We start from the raw sequence: 15,514 nt of genomic DNA, 5'->3' as shown, positions 1-15,514 counted from the left end.
AAGGTTTTTATCAACTCAAAAGAATTCAGGGAAATAAAAAACAGAGTGAAATCTGCCAAGTCTGGCAGTGGCCCATGATAACTAGTTTTGGGAATCTGATTTTTGGGACAAAAAAACCCAGAAGGAAGTCCCAAACCTCTCTTGCAGTTCATTGGTATAGACATGAACATTCATTTTCCATTCCTATGTACATTTGTAGCAGGAAGAGGCACTTCTACTAAGTTTAATTACAGTAGATGTTTTTAAAGTACATCTAAAACAAATTTCTAATGCACATGTGTACCAAATCAAACAAGTCCACTGAATTCTTAGTAAAATATATGGATTTCAGCATTGTTTATCTGTGTTGAGCTTAAAGAGACCTCCAAGTGGCTTTGTACAATAGAAACAAATAAATGCTATCTAAACTTCAACCCTTTCTTCATTAAAGGTCTCCCACTGAATACCTGTCTTTCACACAGCTGATCCAACACTATTCTTTCAGCAAAGTGTCATTAAGGGATTTTTTTAACACACTGAAATGCATCTATCCCCTTGTCGTTCCAAGACCAGTCCTGTTTTCATTGAAGCTGATGGGAAGATTCCCATTTATTTCCATGGAGATTGGCTTGCTTCATGTTGTATTGCATGGCAGAGTTATTGTACTTTCCACTGAAGAGAGACTGTGGATCCAACGCTGCTCACCCTAACTTAGGGAAACCATCCTTCATGGCATGGTAAGCACCACTAGCTTTACATTGCTCTGGCAGAGACACAAATCAGGAAGTAAACCTACTTACAGTGGTACAAATAAGAAGAGAGGAAGGTCTATAGATTTTAATACTCACTGAAAAAGTTACATCACAAGGCCATACTCCACAAATTACTATTATGTATAATTAATGGTCAAATATTAAGTAAATATTAATTAGTATCTCAACTCCTTTCTATTAAATTGTAATCAGATAAACATGTGATTTATTTTATGCCATAATAGTGTCACAGAAGGCATTCCAGGTACAGAGAAGCTGTTTACTTTTCAGTTTTGAAGCTGAGACTCTTAATGAGGGAATTTTATATGAAATAAACTTTGCCAAGTGAACTCTAAATTCCACTCATTTTTCAGATGTTCCTCACTTTATTCTTACAGGCTTTTCTAATTATCCTATTAACATGTATTACTTGTTTCTTGGTTCTTTACAGCTTATATTTCCTTAAAAATTAAGACAGCATGTCGGACTTAAGCCATTCTTTTTACTTTCCACATAAACAAATTACTATCTTTATAAGTGAAGGGTAGTGATTCACAGTTATGAGAAAACATAAGATGCAGAATAGAATAGGAAGAGGGACAGTAGTGTTTTGCAGCTGTACACTTTCCTCCCATCAGCAGAAGCAGTCCATTTTCACAGCAGTTCTGTATAGATAGAGATACAGAGCATCAAAACAGATTGCTCTTGAATGGAACCAAAGTCAGTGCTTCCTTCCATAACTGTTTCTTGTCATATTGCAAGATCAGCTTTGAAAGATGTTGAAATGGGCCCGATAATGGTTATCACTGAATGCTCTTTGATGACTTAAGTATAAGTTTAGTGCTCTCATTTCCTGTGCAGTGAATAACTACATAAATGAAATAAGCAAGATACCAAGAGCGGTATTAATGTGCTGCTTTGCTGGCAGTCTCACGAGGGATGCAAATGATGATTAAACAGACATACACACTGCACCGTTCAACTCCTCCAGTGTTTTTCCTTCCGGGTTTTGACTATTGCATCTCTGTAGGGCAGTGTGGGAGAACTGGAGCAGCTCTGTGGAAAGGCAGAGGATTTTAGTCTCCAGGACTGTGATTCAGACACGTTTTACAGCCACTGAATTCAGCATACACATTTAATTTAAATTTTAAAAAAAGACTGAATAGGCCCATTCTAGAACAGCCCTGGTCAGAAAGAAGCAAAACTGCAGAGGCTGCGGAGCTGACATGGCCAAGGATCCCAGAGTACATCAAATTGCAGCTGAAGAAGCCATTGAGAGAGGGACTTTTGACACATGACTGAGCTTAGGCCACTTGACTGCACAATTTCTCCTCTAGCTGAACCTCTTTCACAACCTCTCTCCTGCCTGCGGGATCATTTGTCCGAGGAAGCCTACATCGCAGTAGCTATTTCTGCGACAGAGCTGCAGAAGGATCTGGGTCTATTTAGAGACTTAAATATGCCTGTGAATCTGGACCTAAATTCCAACAGAGATTACAATTTTGCAAGAACTTTTAGTCATTCGTGTACAAAACCCTTCATTTTTTAAACCTGCAAATATTAGAATGTTTATAGTCTTCCCAAAGGCAAACAATTCCAGGAATAATAAGAAGGAAAAGGTTGCTTTGAGCAGCAAGAAACTGCAGTCTCTCAGGAGCCTCTGAGTCTGTTTATGTGTGTGACGTTTTGGAACATGCTGTGAATTATAATTGACAGCACAGACTGTAAAATTATGGTCCCTTTCTAACTGCTGTCTCTGTGCACTTGAGCCATGAGGTATCATTTCTTAGGAAAATGCATTTCTCATCCTTTAATCTGGAACCACTTTCATGTCCTACACAGGCTCCACTACATGTCAGTAGAGCCTATCTCTTCCATGAGGATGCTGTCCAGATGTCTGTGACTTACTGTCTGGGGTCCTCAAGGGGCAGAAGATACCCAACACTTGAGCCCAGTAATTTATTGTCAATGCAGAAGTATGACAGCAATAAAACTTACTTCACATTACTCGGGTATTTCTCAGTGCTGTTAATAATATTATGTGGTGATAACCAACCTTGTAATCCACTTGCAAAACCACATGTTACTAACTGACCACAAAATGCAGTTTTTCCCATTGTAGTATTGTGGATACTTCATGCCCTGCAGGCAAATAGCTTTGGTTAAGGGAAGAAGGTCTTGAAAAGTTTCATGCGTTTGTGACAAGAACAGCTTGTCTGAGTCTAATTTTACCCAATAGTTGCATAAATGAATTTTTAAAACATGATCCATATTCTTAATGTCTAATCCAGCACTGTGAGGTTTCATGCAGGGCTAATCCCATGGAGTAATATATGACTTAAAGCCTTGGATCAGTTATACCAAAATTATGGTGCCTGAGGATAGCTAAAATAAATAGAAGACAATGGCACACAAGCAACGAAATAGAAAAGACAGATAAATAGTATGAAAAAGATCTTTTCCAAAATACTGAAATTCCCTAAGATATCATTTAAAGACTTGGAACAAGGACTATTAGTCAAAGAGGCAGATGTTAATTAAAAACTCCATGTTGGGCAAGCCCAAGAGAAGGAGAAGTTACACTTGTACATTTAAGTCAGAAGATTAAGAGAATCATAGCAGAGACACAAAAATGCTGGGGGACACAAAAAAGTGCTTCAGCTAGCAGGCAGCTGCCTCTCAGAAACCTGGCCCCACACTTCATGAAGTTGGTGAAAATTTCAACTGGAAAAGCACACCAGGGCAGGAGGTCCTCTACCCACACATGCTCCCAGGAGGTGCAAGGCTGTGCCTCTCTGGATTCTCCCACCTCTCTTTGATTTGCTTGACACAAGTGGTTGCCAACTTGGTGCAGCACCCTGGCTGAGTCTGTGTTCACGTGGCCAGGAGCAAGGGCTGCAATGACTGAGCTAGTGGGAGATATTATCTTTCTGGGTTACTTTGGGACCCACCTCTTCTCCCTCTCCAGCAGAGAAGTGGGACATCCTTGCCTGTCTCAGCATTTCCAGGCATGTAGGTCTTTCCCTTGTTTCTCTAGGTCACATGAAGATTTTGTTGGTCACACCTGCAGTGGACCAAGAGATGAGTTTCTTAGGCAACTTCAGCCTGCTTGTATCCCTTTGTTTGTATCATAAGGTATCAAATAGACCCTAAATACCTTTATCTACATTGCACATGCACTCATTTCAGAAGTAACAGAAAATTGCCTCCTGAGACACTCCACAGAGCCAAGGGGCTCACTCCCATGCTGTTCCTTGATGGCAGAGTTGATGCACTGGCTGTTGCACATGCAGTGTCTTGGAGGACAGGCCTCTGAGCCAGCGCTGACCTGGGCACCACCAGCCCTTGCATGCTTACTCCCCCAGGGCTTGCAGCCACAAGATTTGTGTCAGCAGACCCTTTCTCTCTGCCCTGTCCCTCCTGTGCTGGGCTGGGGGCAGCAGGCAGACAGCCAGTGGGACACAGCAAGAAGAGAGGCAGACTCCCACTGTGAGAACCTGCTGTGCCAAGGAGATGAGGAAATGCTGCTACAGCAGAGAGCCAGCAACCACCAGATGTGAGGGACAATCTCCAGAGGTTGGGGGAATGTCAGCCTCCCACAATTGTGAAAGGTGCTTACCACCATAATGGCAGAGTCGCTCTGTAATCCCTTCTTTTCCCTCTTATTTACTCCTGCCAAAGCAATCAGCAAGTTCAAAGCTGTCACTGAACGCAGACGAGAAGGGGATTATTACAGAGTGGAGTAATATTCTGCATGTAAACCAAAGCACTTCCCATTATGTAATGCAATGGCACATACGTTACAAGTCTTTCACAGTGTGCTACCCACAGCTAGCGGGAGCCTGCTCAGCTAGGGTGCCTTGGCTCTTCATCACATGCTAACCTCATATTTTGCCTCTGGAAGTCTTTAGTTGTGTCCCTGAGTGTCAGTGCCAGCTAAGGCGGCAGTCATTATGCTCCCTTGGGTTTCTGCTACATTGATGGTCCAAGACTCCTAAATGACACTTGTAACACAGCAAATGAGCCTGTGCTTAGTTTTAGCTGACAAATTCAACAGCCAAATCTATCACTGCTTTTCTCTCAGATCTTGGGAAATACTATCTGAAGAGATAATCCGCTGTGATAAATAAAACAAAGCAAATGAGTTCCTCAACAGATGGTTTCACTATTAAAGTCTGAAATCAGAGCTGAGAAAAACTTTATCTGCTATGACACAACATCTCATCAAACCCTGACAGATTTTTCCTGTTGTTCATAATTATATGATGAAAACAATCAACATGGTATTTTTTTTTTTTAAAGGCAACCAGGAATCTCAGCCCAGCCTCAGACAAAGCTTTTATTTCCAGATGTTGTTCTCCTCGTAACATGAAACATAAGAACTCTTGTAACGGAGTCAAGCTAAAGATGCATCTAGCCTAGTGTCCTGACTTTCAAACCAAATGGTAGAGGGTGTTTTGGAAAGTGTATAGAGAACATAGCAAGTATACCATGGTACTTCGCCTAGTCTAGCCTCCTGGTTTCTGGTGCATTTTCTGCTTATAATTATTGTCCTTTTGGTATAGCATTAGCCTTGCACACTAGGTAAGATTCAGAATAATTATAAGGTTAGGCATCTTGGATGGGTGGATTAAGTGAAAATTATTTTCCATGAACATTTAAAACACATGCAAACCTAAAATCCATGTATGTGAACATCTTCCCAAAAATTTTGATTTTTTTTTATTAAAACTGAAGCAGGCAGACAAGATCATTGTCCAACAAAAGACAGATTACTTGAAATGTTAAGAGCTTTCACTCTCACTACAAATATTGCTCTTTCAGTACAAATGTTGTGTACATCTCTACAAAAATATTTAAAAATATCAGTGTCTGTTTTTCTATTTAATTTACCTTAGAAGAGCTATCTTCTTGCCACTTCTCTAAAAATAAAAGGCAAAATCCCTGTTAACCTCAAAGAGAAAACAGCCACTCTAAAAACATGCATGATCAGGATGTATAGTTATTTTGATCCAAACATTATGCCCTGCTTGGTCTATACTTGTATGAAATTAGCTGCACATTTGAAATAATCGTATTAAGGAATTCCCCAGATTCGTGGCAGCATAATCAGGATCAGGCACCTTTGCTTAGCTGACTAACACGGATACACGTCATGAGAATGGGTCTTCTGTCTTTATCCAAAGGGGTCTCCATTTCCAGTATGAGATCCCACACAGTAGCCCACATGTAAAAGAGAGCACTGAAAGGCTGTGAAAAAAAGCTGGCCAGGTCTCTTAAAAACATATTATGAAGCTGGACTTTTTAGATTAAAAATACAAAATAATTTTTTAAATGATAAATTGGTCTCTGCTTATGAATTTTATCCTGCTGGAAACAAAAGAAACCACTATGTGCACCTTATGGTAAGGTTTAAATAAATACTAGTTAAAAAAGCAAAAGTGCGGTCTCTTTTATTGCCAATTACAGGTTTACAAAGTTAAACAGGGAAAAGTAATACTATAGCCAAAACAGACTTCCAGAGAGCCCTCCAGAGTCTTACTTGCTGTTCACTGGACTAACATTAGTTATATTTTTATACCACAAGAATGGGCAGGGAGTATTATTAGGGTTTTGGTAGCTTTATGATCAGCCTCATATTCAAGATATTTTCTTCCAGAAATCTCCAAGTTTATGTGCAATCCTTAAGGAATATATCAATGAATTGGAAGAAGCAGTAGTAGTATTTGCAAGGAAAAGAAAAAAGGCAGGCTCGGGGTCAGTCTAGAAGTCAGATATAGCTGTAAAATTTGGTTCAACACATTCAAAGCAAGTTGCTGGCTTTCTGCTCCCTGTGTTCCAGGAAGAGAGCATTCTTTGGCAGGCACTTCATTCAGAGGTTTCGATTTATGGGAAAGAGGCTTGCCTCAAAGAGGTTATTTTTCTTATTTGACCAAAGTTTGGTGTTTTCCATCATTAGAACTTTTACCTCAAAAAAAAAAAGGTTACTTTTCAAGACATTTGTTTCCATCCAGATAACCAGGAGTTCCTAGGCCTTTGAACTAAGGCACTCCTCGATGAAAGTGAAATGTACAAAGCAAAGATCTTAAAAAGGTCAGAAAATAAAAATTCCAACCCTTAAGCAGATGTGTGTGATCTTTCTGGATAACCATACTGATCCTACCACTGTAGCAGCACACCCAGGGGTGCCCAGGTAAGCCAGGGAAGCACACTGGCTACGTTTTGCACATGAAAGCAAAGGCAATTCTGAATTGCCCGCGGCTGCACCGTGCTTGCAGCAGAATTCACAGTTGAACCCACATTTCCTGAGTAGTAATCCAGTGCTGTTAACCACAAAAGAAAATAAAATATAATGGGCCAGATCTTCTGATTGAGGAGGCTGTACCTCAGTTTTGCCAGTCTTACATTGTCTAGAGATCTGGCCCAAGACATGCTCGCTGTGAGATTTCCATAAAATGTAAGGGTTCTTGGCCTATCTGATTTCCTATCTCAGATTTCAGATTTTTTTCAAGAAGAGAGATTTCCACTAAAAGAGGTATTGTGCATTTTCCAGCGTTAGTGTGCAATAATGCCATGCAGGTAACAATGGAACATAGTTTGCCATCAGGATTTACATGAGGTAATGCCATCTGCATCACATCTCTTTTGCTATGGAGAAAACACTAAAATGTAATTTGAGGTCAAGATTGTAGGGATTAAGATTACTGCTTCTTTTAAAGTACACTATAAAGACGGAAACTTTAAGTGGGCTTGTAAAATTGAAGGATCCTTATGTCAGGCCATATTTTCAGCACATTGCCTCTTATTGCCTAGAAGAGTATTTAAAAATGAAGCAAATGTCCACTGTATTGTACCTTGATGCAAGTACCACATGTTCTTTTTCTATTTGCTTGTGTTGATTTAGGTATGCCTATGCCTGATCTTCTTAAAAACATTTCAGAAAGCAACATCACGTCTTGGATCCCAAGGCAGGATGAATCTCCCTTAACTTCAGATGTCTACATTATGCATATCTCAGTTTGGCCATGTGGCCCTCTAAATTATGCACTCCTTTTGTCTCATCCTTGCAAATTAAATTTGATATAGCATGTAGAAGGCTGGATTTCCTTGCCTCAGAAAGGGGAGAAGACAAGCCTCTAACAATTCAGCTGGAGACCTGACAGCATAAAGGGTTAAGCAGTCTCAACCACAGAAAGTGCTTAGCAATACCTAAATCCAGACCTCACCTCTGTGCCTCATCTCTCTATTTGTGGCAGTACCACCACTTTCCTACAGCTTTATTTGCCACAGGGCAATAGTAGCATCTCTTATTTCTGCAGGCTCTGGCTTTGACCCTGCTGACAATAGAGCTATTTATCTATATAAGGTCATGATTTATTATGGATTTGGTCTATTTCTTTTTGTTTATTTCTTTCAAAGTTTGTGCTTAAATCCAATCCTTTCTGAAAAACAATGAGCAAAGACTGCTGGAGGAAACAGCAAGTTGAAACGAAAGGTTGGAGGGGAACAGTGTGGCTTTTCTGCCTCTCTGGCCTGTATTTTCCCAGAGATTCTTCTCTTGAGCACCTCCCTAGTTGCTTTTACCACATTGTCTGAGGGTATCTTTAATGGGTTTCTACATCCTGTTCCTCTGTTAGGTGCCATTTTTTCAGCAGTGAGAACTGAAGCACTGAAATTCAATTCACTTGAGCCAGGTTAGAGGTAAATCTGTCTTGAGGGTAGGGAACTGAACTGAGGTCCCCAGGGAAGGCAAAAGGCTCCATTGGGTCCCCTTATCTAGACTACTCAGGATCAGGAGCCTGGACTGCACAGGGGTCAGTACATCATCTAGACACTATGTAGTAAAAGGACTGCTTCTATATTGGTGGGGATGCATGTAAACATACAAAAAAAGACATTCGTAATGCCTGTATTTGTATGGTTATCCATTTTTTTAAATGGGCTTTAAAACACTTTTCTGACTGACAGGACAGAAAAAGAACATTGAAAATAACATTTCATAAAATTGCACTCTGGTCAACTGCTTTTACACAATCACAGAAGCTCCCCAGGTGGTGGACTAAGTGGCAGGTTTCTAGACTTTCACATCACTAGTCCGAAAACTCCCCATTTGGCAAAGGAGCAGACACATCTGCTGAAATTGAGAAATTCTTAATAGCTGAGTTCAGGATAGAGAAGCCTGCAGCTAATCAATGACACCACTACCACCATCATCACCCAGAGCTGCCAGTGCAGCACAGATGAATTCAGAGTCAGGGTTTCAAAGACCTCATGATAACAGAGCTAAACACTGAGAACAAAAAAGATTAGAGACTTTAGGAATCATGGGTCAAAGATTAAGTAGAGGTCAATCTAGTCATAAATAAAGAAATAGATAAATTCTCCCTGATGTGAGGCTGAGTAATGAGAAACAGAAAAACTCTGTATTACCAGAATTAAAAATACATGAAGCTCATTACCTTTTTACCCTCAACTATGCCAGTGACCTGGACCAAAACAAAATTCCTGCTACTGAGGATGTTGTCTCGGGACCTTGTAGTCACACCTGTTGAAAGGGACAACAAAGCACAGCTGTATCAGAAATCTCCAACAACCTGAACAGGTGAAAAATTCTAGTACATCTAGTCATTTGTGCTCCAGCATAAATGATTATTCAAGGTGTAACACAGTGGTGGAGCCGTTCTTACATGCACACACACATTATCGGCAAGAAGCAGGTAAGACCCACCAGAGAGATTTTGAATCTGCTGTCATTATCATCTTTGCCAGAAGTTGCATGTAAAGAGATATTTCAAATAGTTGAGATAGAATCAAGCACAGAATAGTTCAGAACATGTTTTTTAATTGTATTTAAGAACCTAATTAATGTTTAAAATCTTATCTGACTCAGCAGAGAGCTCCTTCCATGAAAATAAGCCATTCCCTTGTGTACTGGAAAACAAGACAACACAGAACTCTGCTGGTGCCTGAGAGTTAAAAGATTAACTACTTTAGAAAAAACTCGGCAGTGAATCTGTAGAAGAACAAAAGTGATATTTAAACTGCCTTGCACTTCCACAACCCACTGTGCAAGTAAAAAGGGCAAGGGCACCCTGCAACACTATTGAAACACTGGTTTTTTTAACTTGAGGCTGTCATGACATGCTAGAGTAAACTAAAAGTGAGACCAGAATCAGGCCCAAATTTTTTATACAATCTCTGAATTGATCCATCTGTAGTTTAGTCATTATTTACTTGCATTGCCTTGTAAAACTCATCACTGCCACTAAGTATGGCTTATAACTTCTAAGGATAAAAATACTTATTGTCTCTAGTCCCAACACGTTCCATGTATTCCTCTTGGACTGCTCTGACAAGGAGAAGTGCTTTCTTTGTGCCTTTGAAATGAGATTGAAAATGTGCTTTTAAGCACATTTTTTTTAGAGCAGGGAGGAGCAAAACAGCAAACCCATAGGATCCATTCAATAGGCAGAGCCCACGGCTGAAGCACTACACATTCCTTCCCTGGTACCTTAGAGCTCCCATGGGACAAGTCAGTAATTCCCTGTTAGGCACTGAGTGTCCCAAGATCCTGGAAATCCCTTGAGGCTCCACAATAGTTGCTGGAAACTCAGACTTCTCAGGGCATATTTTTGCTGCAGAACAGACGTGGTGCTGAGAAGCTCAACCCAAGTCTGGCAGGGTTTAGCCTTTCACCAGGGCTAACCAGTATGAGTACTGCACTGGCTCAGTATGCCTGTCTGGCTTCCAGAGCCTCATATATTTCTGACCAGGACTGGCCCATGCCAAGGGGACTTAGTTACCAGCCAGCATGGAGCTCCACGGGTTGCTCATGTGGCCGCACTGCTCTTTGCCCCTTGCCCAGGCCCTGCCTCGCATTTTGAGCACCTCGTTTAAAAATGAATAAAGACTGACTAAATCAGTTTTGCTCTCTTGTAATGACACATGCATGATTACGTGCCTGGCAAATTTTCACTGGATACACACAGAGGGAGTGAAATGTGTAAGTGCTTTTTCCTACTGTGCGTATGATGAGGTATTACAACACTAGGATGCTCAGTTGAAAGCAAGGCTCCGGTTCAAAGGGAATGCAGGTGGTTTCGATTGTTTCTGTAGACCAGAATGCCTGTTTAATAAGAACAAGCAAGTACATGCAGAATTCAGAGGATCAACAAACTGTTCTCATTAAAGGCTTTCTACTATAATGTGCCTACAGACACATGCACACAAAATTAAATAAATGTCACAACATAAAAATGTGGGCTATCAGCTATTATATTTCAGTTCACTCGGGGATAATTGATCAAGCAGTGCATTTTTTAGTGATGTAATATATGAAAACTACCTCCTAATTGGCAATGGTAAGTAAGTAATGTGACAAGAAAGAATAATGCACAGTGTAGATGCAATTCAGAGTGTATGTGTTCTGTTTACCAGGCCACTACGGAGGTTGATTACTTCAGTCAGCCATTTTTCCATAGTTTTAATACAGCTGGTTAAGTAGTAAAAGATTCTTATTTTTCCACAGCTGCCACCTGCCTGGAGTACAATAGATACTTCTTCACCGGCACCTATTCCTGCTGGAAATAAACGTACTGACTACGAGGTGGTCCTGATTATAGGAGACCAGAAGGAATATATTGTTTGGAAGTTGTGTTCTGTTTAACGTCTTTGCCAATAACCTGAAACGGGTGATGGAGTGCACCCTCATCAAGCTTGAGGGCAGGGCTGCCATTTAGAAGGACAGAAATGGGCTGGAGGAATGGGCAAACAGGAACTTTATGAAATTCAAAGAGGACATATGCAGAGTCACACACCACAGAAAGAGGAGCCCCTTGCAACAGTACAAGCTGGGGACTGGCTGGGAAGCAGCTGTGCTGAAATGGGGCTGGGGGTCTTGGCAGAGCACAAGCAGGATGCCCTGGCAGCAAAGACAGGCAACTGCATCCTGGGCTTTATGAACAGGATCATAGCCAGTTACTGAGGGAAGGGATTATTTCCCTCTACTCAGCCCTCCTTAGACACCATATAGAACAGTGCATCCAGTGTTGGGACCACCAGAAGAAAGACTTCAATAAACTGTCAGGATGCAGAACAGGTTGCCTAGAGAGGTTGTGCAGTCTTCATCTGTGAAGGTTTTCAGCTGGATGAAGCCCTGGTCTCACCTCATAGCAGAGCTTGACCTCCTGTGAGCAGGAGGTTGGACTACAGATCTCCTGAGGCCGCTTTCAGCTTGATGTGTTCTGTGATTCTGCAATTCTGTAAATTATTCTCTGGGAGAATAACTTCTTCCAACTGATCTAAAAAGAAGAATGATGCCAAAAAAATGGAATGCTTACCTGACCTCTGGGTGCACTAGAATAAATGAACTAGAGAGAGGAAGATGACATATAAAGCAAGGAGGTATCAGTTCTAACCATCAATACAACATTTTCTGCCTTTTGTGCATGTTCTACTTGGGATGCATTGCAAATGAGAAGTGTTAGTCTAACCTGTTCTTTAACACATTTAAATGAAGAGAATCCACAGTGTCCTTGAGCAACATGCCCACAGACTCAACTGTCCTCACCATTAAAACCTATTCCTTAATTTCTAACTTAAAATTTTTGCTGAAAATGTAGTCAATTTTCTGTCTTATCTACAGTAGACATGGGTCCAGATTGTTCCCTTTCTTTTTGCCTTTTGCATCTTTGAAGACTGTTATAAGGTCTCTAGGTTATCCAACCCAATTCTTCCAAAGTTTCCTCTTAATCCATAGTTCGAGACCTCTAAGATTCTCCTTGCCTTTCTTACACTTCATCTGGTTTGTCTGTCTTGAAGTGTGGTGTTGGGCTTTTACCAGTATTGAGTAGTGAGGAAAGATTATTTCATTTGTCTGGTAGTCTATACATCTGTTCATACTTTCCAGTATGACGCTTGATTTTTCTAATGTAGTGTCTCTGTCTGAGAGTGGCCAAATAGCAAGACACTGCAGACAAAAGTTGGAAGAAACACCCAGGAGGCAAGTCTGAAATTATCTTTTTGCTATATTTGGACTGGGTCTAATATCTTATAGCCAGGATGAGGTTAGATAACATAGGGAAGCCCCTACTCCATCTCCTCTCCTTCCCTTTCCCAACTCATTCCTCTCCCCATTCTGACTCCTAGCTGTGGAGTCCCACCTGTTGCCTTTGCTGCCTTACTTTAACTGCCCAGTAAGCCAGTTCAACTCAGAAATCCATCAGATGCTATTTACTTTATTTATTATGTTAGTTTTCTTCTGTCTTAACTAGTACACTTGGCTTCCTGTGGAGCCTGAACCAGAGTAAAAGAGGAGCAGGAACATGAAGGGGACAGAGACAGAAAGGGAATAGGATAGTTTTGTCTTAATGTCTATGGCAAACAGTTCATGTCCTCTTTCAATATTTTTGGAGTGGAGGGCTTCCAGTGAATGCTCATTAAGCCTTACAACACCCCTGTAGAGCAAGTCTCATCATCTTTAATGGATGAATAAAGCAAAGACAAGAAAGAAATGGTCTTCCTCGAGGAAATTAAGCAAGGTAGGAGGAAAACTAGAAGTAGGACTAAGCTCAAAGCCTCTTGCTCAAGCTACTTACTTTCCCCTTTATCTTCATGGCCCACTCCTCATGCCAGTGTTGCTTTGCAAGTTTACAACAGCTGAGGCTTTGAATGTTTTAAATATTAATAATACAAATAATGTCCCTACATAAAGATATGCCAATAATACAGATTTTGTCAAAGCTGGGTAAAAGGGATCACAGGGCATATCTAATAAAAGAGGTAAATATTTAAAACCTAGGAGATGTGATGTCTTTTAGGTTTATGGCCTCCGTAACAGAATTCCCAAGTGATGGGCAATACATAGCAGCTTTCAACACAGAGCAAGCTAACCAAAATGGGATCAGAAACTGAAGTATTTTAGGTAGCGATCTGTTCAATGTCAATACACTGAGTTAACAGCCACCTAAAACTAGTCATCAATCTCCCCTGGTTGATTTCTGCCTTTTATCTAATACTTGTTTGACATAAAATACACTAAAAGTCCCTGGAACCCAGACAAAAATCCATGGTTCTACCCTCCTTTCTGATCACCTCAAGACAGAAAACCATGCCGTCACGACGGTCTAGTGAAATTTTGTCATAAAGACACAGCTTTAGGACAAGACAGAGGAATTGTGTCCAGCTTGGCCTGGTCAGTAAGATACCCTCATAAGCAGTGTGATGGGAGGAGACTGAAAGAATTAAAACTGAACTTCTTGCATGAATGTTATCCCATTATTGAAAAATGAAAGAAGAAAGCAAATATGAAGGCAAGGGAGGGGAGTTTTCCTGTTGCTGCATTAAAAGTAGTAGCTTCCATGGCATTTTGTGAGCAGCACAATCTTCCCAAATAGCTTAGCTGAAGTGTCTGTTTTGAAGATTCTGTTCAGGTGCAGACATAGGCATAGTGCAAAGCTGCACCATCCTCTTCAGACTGGAAAAGTCGTGAACAGGAGCAGAGGAGCACCTCAAAGCTGCCAGGGAAAATGGAAAGCCAGAAAGTCAGGTAGAGCCAGATCCATGTGTCAGGAGGATTTAGGCACCCAGAGTCTCAAGTCTCAAAACCTATGACTAGGCTGAGCAGGGGCTGCAGTCTGTACAGCCCCTTCTGTGTGCTTTTTGCCTAAAGAACAAATAGTTCATAGGTCCTTGGTCCCAAATTGTCTAGTCTGGGTCTCTGACCAGAGCTTACCCTGACTCCTTTACAGCCCACAGGCCCAGGATTTCTTTCTTGGAAAGCACACCACGGGAGGGGAGCTGGTGTACAGCACTGCCTCAGTGCAACACAGAGCCAGGATGCTACCTGGGCGTGTACCCAGCCTTGAAGCTCTGATGCCCTGCCAAGTCCATCAATTCCCCAGGTATAGCCTTAATCTTAATTTGAACATCTTTATCCCCTTTGTGATTTCATTTTGTGAGTGAAACTTTCACCTTCTTGCAATTGATCAGTATTTTGATATCAGGACTACATGCATTTCAGCAATATTTATTCTTGATAAAAAGGATATAAAGAACTTTGGAACTACATTTACTGTATAGAACACTGTATGTGCAAAGCTGGGTATCCATCTAAATGCTGATCCTGCAAGAACTCCACATACAAAAATAACATGTAATTCAGGCTGTGTTTTGCAGGTTGACTGTAAATGCACCCAGAGCGCCCTCTTGGCAAGGCAGTATTTTTAATTGTCATGGTAGGTGATCTTAACAGGTACAAAAGTCAATAATGTAAAATCATATGTAGTCTTGCAGGTACAGTTCCACTGAGAATCACCCAAATGCTCAGGGATTATAGAGGCTTGTAAGAAACACCAGCAAAATACACGTGGTTTTGTACAAAGGATGAATTTTTGGAAAACAACAAAGGGGCAGCAAGGACTTGAGTGCACATGCTTACTGCATATATACTTACAGATACTACTAAGATGGCTGTACTGGAAATTTTTTGGGCCTGATCCTATGAAGCAGATTTCAAGTCCTGTTAGTGTTAGTGAACAGCAAGGGTTGTCAGAAACTTGCAGGATTCATGTGTTAGCCTCCATGCCTGGTATCTGCGAAGATGGATAGGAGGCCTGCTTACCAACTGATTTTAAAGCCTCAGTTTCAAATCTAGTCAGAAGCCACTTATCTCTGTAAGCTGTTTACCCATCCCCAAATAAAGTGATGCAAAAAGATAATCACACAGGTTTGATTTGGTTTTCCCTGGGGTTCAAAAACAAAGGGTGACCCAAGCAACCCTCTTT

The sequence above is a fragment of the Pelecanus crispus genome, chromosome 3, assembly GCF_030463565.1.
Source record: "Pelecanus crispus isolate bPelCri1 chromosome 3, bPelCri1.pri, whole genome shotgun sequence".
NCBI classification, from domain to species: domain Eukaryota; kingdom Metazoa; phylum Chordata; class Aves; order Pelecaniformes; family Pelecanidae; genus Pelecanus; species Pelecanus crispus.
Note: the sequence above shows the minus strand (reverse complement) of the source record.